This window comes from Carlito syrichta, unplaced genomic scaffold (genome assembly GCF_000164805.1).
Source record: "Carlito syrichta isolate Samal-C Ts95f unplaced genomic scaffold, Tarsius_syrichta-2.0.1 Scaffold302355, whole genome shotgun sequence".
Classification (NCBI taxonomy): domain Eukaryota; kingdom Metazoa; phylum Chordata; class Mammalia; order Primates; family Tarsiidae; genus Carlito; species Carlito syrichta.
This window is the reverse complement of record NW_007246451.1, coordinates 371,156-377,087: the sequence shown is the minus strand read 5'-3', so window position 1 is coordinate 377,087 and position 5,932 is coordinate 371,156. Positions and strand designations below refer to the sequence as shown.

The window sequence follows — 5,932 nt, the reverse complement described above, 5'->3', positions numbered from 1 at the left end:
GAGATGAGGTCTCACCAAGTTGCCCAGGCGGGTCTCGAACCTGTGGGCTCAGGCAATCCACTCACCTCAGCCTCCCATACAGGCTGAGCCACCGAGCCTGGCTGGGGACCAGGTTTCTAGTCTCCGAAGTTTTGTTTTGTTTTGTTTTTCATAAGTTATTTCACTATTACCAGTGGATTTTTTTTTTTTTAGTCTGGTCTCATTCTGTGACCTGGGATGGGGCATAGTGATGTGATCATGGTTCACTGCAGCCTTGATCTCTTATTTATTTATTTATTTATTTATTTTTGAGTTGGCATCTCACTCTGTCACTCAGGCTGGAGTGTAGTGGCACGCTTATGGTCACTGCAGCCTCAACCTGCTGGGCTTGGTGATTCTTCTACTTCAGTCTTCCAAGGAGCCGGAACCACAGACTTGCACCACCAGGATTGGCTAATTTTTTTTTTTTTCGAGTTGGATTCTCACTCTGTCACCCAGATTGGAGTGCAGTGGCCGCTCCCGGCCACCGCAGCCTCGAACTGCTGGGCTCCGGCGAGGCTTCCGCCTCAGCCTTCCAAGTAGCTGGAACTACAGGCACGCGCTACTACGCCCAGCTAATTTTTGATTTATTGTAGAGATGAGGTCTCGCCAAGTTGCCCAGGCGGGTCTCGAACCCGCGAGCTCAGGCAATTCACTCACCTCAGCCTCCCAAAGGTGTGGGATTACAGGCTGAGCCACCGAGTCCGGCTGACCAGCTAATTTTTAAAAATCAATTATGGAGATGAAGTCTTGCCAAGTTGTCCAGGCTGATCTCAAACCCATGGACTCAGGCAATCCTCTTACCTCAGCCCCCCAAAGTGCTGGGATTATAGATATAAGCTACCGTGCCCTGCCTAATTTTTTTAAATTTATTATAGAGACAAGGTCTTGCCATGTTGCTCAGTCTGGTCTCAAACCCCTGAGCTTAGGCAATCCCCTCGCCTCTGCATCCCAAAGTGCTGGGATTACAGGTGTGAGCCACTGTGCTTGGCTAGCCTTGACCTTTTGGGCTCTGGCAATCCTCCTGCCTCAGCAGCTGGGACTACAGGCGCACACCCCCATGCCTAGCTAATTTTTGGATATTTTTGTAGAGATGAGGTTTTGCTATGTTGCTCAGGCTGGTCTTGAACTCCTGGGCTTAAGTGATCCTCCCACCTCAGTCTCCCAAAGTTCTGGGATTACAGCATGAGTCACTGTGCCCAGCACCAATGGATTCAACTGCAAAACTGAAAGGATATCAGTTTTATAAAAGAGGAAGCTATTGGTTCAGATACAGTGGCTCATGCCTGTAATCCCAGCACTTTGGGAGGCTGAGGGGGGATGATCACTCAGGGCCAGGAGTTTGAGACCAGTCTGGACAACAAAGTAAGACCTTGTCTCTACAAAAAAACCAAAAAAGTTACTCTGGTGTGGTAGCATGCACCTGTAGTCCCAGCTACTCAGGAGGCTGAGACAGGAGGATCACTTGAGCCCAAGAGTTTGAGGCTGCGGTGAGCTGTGATCATGCCACTGCACTTCAGCCTGGGTAATGGAGTAAGATACCATCTCCAAAAAAAGGCTGGGCACAGTGGCTCCGCCTGTAATCCCAGCACTTTGGGAGGCCAAGCTGAGAGGACGGTGAGGGGGTTCAAGACCAGCCCGGGCAACTTGGTGAGACCTCGTCACTACAATAAATCACAAAAAACTAGCCGGTGTGCATCTGTAGTAACAGCTACTTAGAAGGCTGAGGCAGAAGGATCGCTTAAGCCCAGAAGGTCAAGGCTGTGGTGGCCGTGAGCGTGCCACTGCACTTCAGTCTGGGCGACAGAGTGAGACTCCAACTCAAAAAACAAACAAAAAAAGAACAGGTGACATCCTGAGACTGTCTGGATGTGGTGTGGACCTTCTGACTCCTCTCCCGTGTTCATCTTTCCTGGTTGATGAGATTCCCAGGGAGGGAATTCATGGTGGAGTTCCTTTTGGAGGAGCTGTCTTTGGGCAACTAAAGGAAGTTCAGGAAAGTACCCTTACCTGCATTTGCTGTTCCCCAAGTGTCCTCAGTTTGAAATCCAAAGCAGTATATTCTGGGGTGGCATTTTCTGAACTCTTCCAGAGTGAATCTGCCGGAAGGCAGGTGGAGGAGCCTCGATCAGAGGACTCTTACCATGCTTAAGTTATATTAAAGTTGTGAGTCAACAAGCACATCCTGCCGAACTTTTTTGTATAATGGCTGAAAGATATGGAAGAAATTAATATGAAATTGATGGAGGGTGAGTCACTAAAATGATAATAATAATTAGGAACAAGCAGAAGAACGCCTTAGGAAAAGATAGTTTCATGGCACGCTCATATGTTTCCCCACATTTTCTGTTTGGTGAGTGTGGAGTGTGATCAACACACCCAGACTCCACTCACTCTTCACCTACAACTTCAGTTTCCACAGAAACCTGAATTTGAAGCACTCAACCCAGACTCTCCCTCTACTGAGCACTAATGCTCCTGTTGGTACTCTTGGCATTAGTGACTTCAAGGTGGGGGTGAATAGGTTTGTATAAGTGACTTTGTGGGTAAAATGACACCTACATTTTCCTTGCCCGACTTCAGCATTGCCTCAGCCATTAAAGGTAATGATAGCTGCCATGGTTTGGGGTGGAGTTGTCTCAGACCACTTTTCATACTTCATGGGAGGAGAAATTGTCAACCTAAATCACAAACAGAGAGAGGCTCTCTAAAAGAACAGAGGTCTATTTGGGAATAGAGTATTGCAATGGGAATTACACATGCCATAGTAACTATGCACATATTCAGGGAGGTAAAGGAAGACGAAGGTTTTCTTTTTCTTTTCTTTTTTTTTAGAGTTGGAGTCTCACTCTGTCGCCCAGACTGGAATACAGTGGCCGCTCCCAGCCACCACAGCCTCGACCTGCTGGACTCCAGTGACCCTTCCGCCTCAGCCTTCCAAGTAGCTGGAACTACAGGCACACACTACCACGCCCGGCTTATTTCTGATGTATTGTAGAGACGAGGTCTCGCCAAGTTGCCCAGGTGGGTCACGAACCCGCGGGCTCAAGCAATCCACTTGCCTCGGCCTCCCAAAGTGCTGGGAGTACAGGCTGAGCCACAGAACCGGCCAAGACGAAAGTTTTCAAAGGAAAAAAATCATTATTCTGAAATAATTATCCTTGGCTACAAAGATTAATAGCAAGGGTGATGCCAGTCAGGTTGGATGGGCAGTTACTGTATGGATGTTCTTGCAAAAGTATCGGTTGTGTTAGGTTGCAATGGCCTTTGTGCAAGGTGGTGAGATTTGTAGTCTTCTGTGATTTTTTTTTTTTTTTTTTTTTTTTTGTTACCAGGCATACGAGCATGCAAAATCCTGGCTCTATTTGTCAGGGTTTTCTTAAGATTAGTGACTCCATTTTAATTTTGATAGCCTTTACAGAATCTAATTTTATTCTCCTAATCCATTGTTGCCTCCAACTCTAGACTGCCCCGAAAGAAAGAAAGTTGTTTGGTTCACTTTTTTTTCCTTTCAGTCATTTATTCACAAACAATGGAGATGAGAGAATAGAAAAAGCCATGGTACCTGTCCTTCAAGAGCCATAGTCTTCCACGGAAGACAGGGATAGAAATCACAATACAGGTTAAGAATTGCTGTTGAGGGGTAACCCCTTTGGGTCCCCTCCTACTATGGGAGCTTTTCTGTCCTCTCAATAAATCCTGCTTTCTCAAAAAAAAAAAAAAAAGAATTGCTGTTGTACAGGTACTGTGTGATCTTGGAGGAGGAAATAGCTGACATTAAGAAGGGATGGAGGAACCGGGCTCGGTGGCTCAGCCTGTCATCCCGCGCCTTTGGGAGGCTGAGGTGAGTGGATTGCCTGAGTCCGCGAGTTCGAGACCCGCCTGGGCAGCGAGACCTCATCTCTACAATAAATCAAAAAAATCAGCCGGGCGTGGTAGCGCACGCCTGTAATTCCGGCTACTCAGAAGGCCGAGGTGGAAGGATCGCCGGAGCCCAGCAGGTCAAGACTGTGGTGGCCGTGAGTGTGCCAGTACACTCCAACCTGGGCGACAGAGTGAGACTCCAACACAATTTTTTTAAAAAGGAGGGATGGAAAGAGGCACTTAACCTGCAGCTCCTTCTCCTTCATCATCATCATCATCAGAGAAGTTGAGACAAATGGTTGGATCTTCTTAAAAGATGAGCTGAGAGTCGAACGATCTAAAAGGAGGCAAAGCCGGGCTCGGTGGCTCAGCCTGTAATCCCAGGCCTTTGGGAGGCTGAGGTGAGTGGATTGCCTGAGGCCACGGGTTCGAGACCCGCCTGGGCAACTTGGCAAGACCTCATCTCTACAATAAATCAAAAATTAGCCGGGTGTGGTAGTGCGCACCTGTAGTTCTAGCTACTTGGAAGGCTGAGGCGGAAGGATCGCCGGAGCCTGGCAAGTCGAGGCTGCGGTGGCCGGGAGCGGCTGCTGCACTCCAGTCTGGGCGACAGAGTGAGACTCCAACTCAAAAAAAAAAAGATAATTTCCTCATTCTGAAGGTGGGTTAAGAGTGAGTCTTTCTCATCTAATTATGTTGACCTTGTTCGGGGAACATAGATTTACCAGATGTGACAAATGCAGACTCTCATGCTATTTTCTACCCTCTCTAGACTCAGATGGGAAAGGGGAGAATCCAAGACCTCAAGAGAGTCAGGATTTTTTCTTTTCTGGTTACTGGGGTACAAGGCGACAGGAGCAGCAAAGTCTCCTGTGACACCTGTAAGAGGCAGTGTTAGTTCCTGATCCTGCCTGAGAGCAAGCACCAGAAGTTTTTAGAAGTGGTGGAGCTGCAGATCAGTTTGAAGAACTGTGGCCAGCCGGGCTCGGTGGCTCAACCTGTAATCCGCGCCTTGGGAGGCTGAGGTGAGTGGATTGCCTGAGCCCGCAGGTTCGAGACCCGCCTGGGCAACTTGGCGAGACCTCATCTCTACAATAAACCAAAAAATCAGCCGGGCGTGGTAGCGCATGCCTGTAATTCTGGCTACTCGGAGGGCTGAGACGGAAGGATCACTGGAGCCCAGCAGGTCGAGTCTGCGGTGGCCGGGAGCGGCCACTGCACTTCAGTCTGGGCGACAGAGTGAGACTCCAACTCAAAAAAAAAAAAAAATTAAAAAAAAAAAAGAACTGAGGCCATCAGAAGGACAAATACTTCTGAGGCACCATCAGCTGAAGTCCACTCCCACCTCAAGTTCTCCACGTGTCCTATGATGAGAACAAGGCTGTGAATATCCCCCACATGGACGCTGAGGTGCAGAAGAAACTCAAGGATAATAAGAAGCTGGGCAAGAAGCTGACCAAGAGGTATGATGACCTTTTAGCCTCAAGCAGATACCATGAGTCCTGGGCCGAGGCTGAAACAAAGCTGGCAAGTTCCTTTCTCTGCTGAAGCACAACGAGGACATGGTGGCCAAAGTCAATGAGGTGAAGCTTGCAATCAAGTTGCAGATGAAGAAGGGGCTGTTTCTGGCTGTGGCTGTTGGCCACGTGAAGATGACAGACGATGAGCTTGTGAACAACATCTACCTGGTTGTCAACTTCCTGATGTCATTTCTCAAGAAGAGTTGGCAGAGCATAGGGCTTTGTACATCAAGAGCACCATGGGCAAACCCCAGGGCCTGTATTAAGGCTTACTGTAATAAATTCTAGTGCCACTACCAAATAAATAAATAAAAGGGGAGAGAGAGTCATGATTCAGCAGTCTCCTTGATTCAACCCAGTCTCCTAGACAAGGGCTGCTCTTTTTGAGCACACAGAGGAGATGGCCAGTATTCCAGGAGTTCACAGGCCAGGAGACCTGGGCTCATCTCATCTGGTTGGAGGAAGGGCAGCAATTAAATCCAGTAGGCCTGATGGAAAAAGCTGGTGAAACAGGAACAGGCTGCCCCAGA

The 5,932-nt window shown here is 48.3% G+C and overlaps 1 pseudogene; it reads left to right on the top strand.

The window, feature by feature from the left end:
• Positions 1–5,668, top strand: part of LOC103258764 — a 25,666-nt pseudogene extending 19,998 nt beyond the window's left edge.
• The last annotated feature ends 264 nt before the right edge of the window (positions 5,669–5,932 follow it).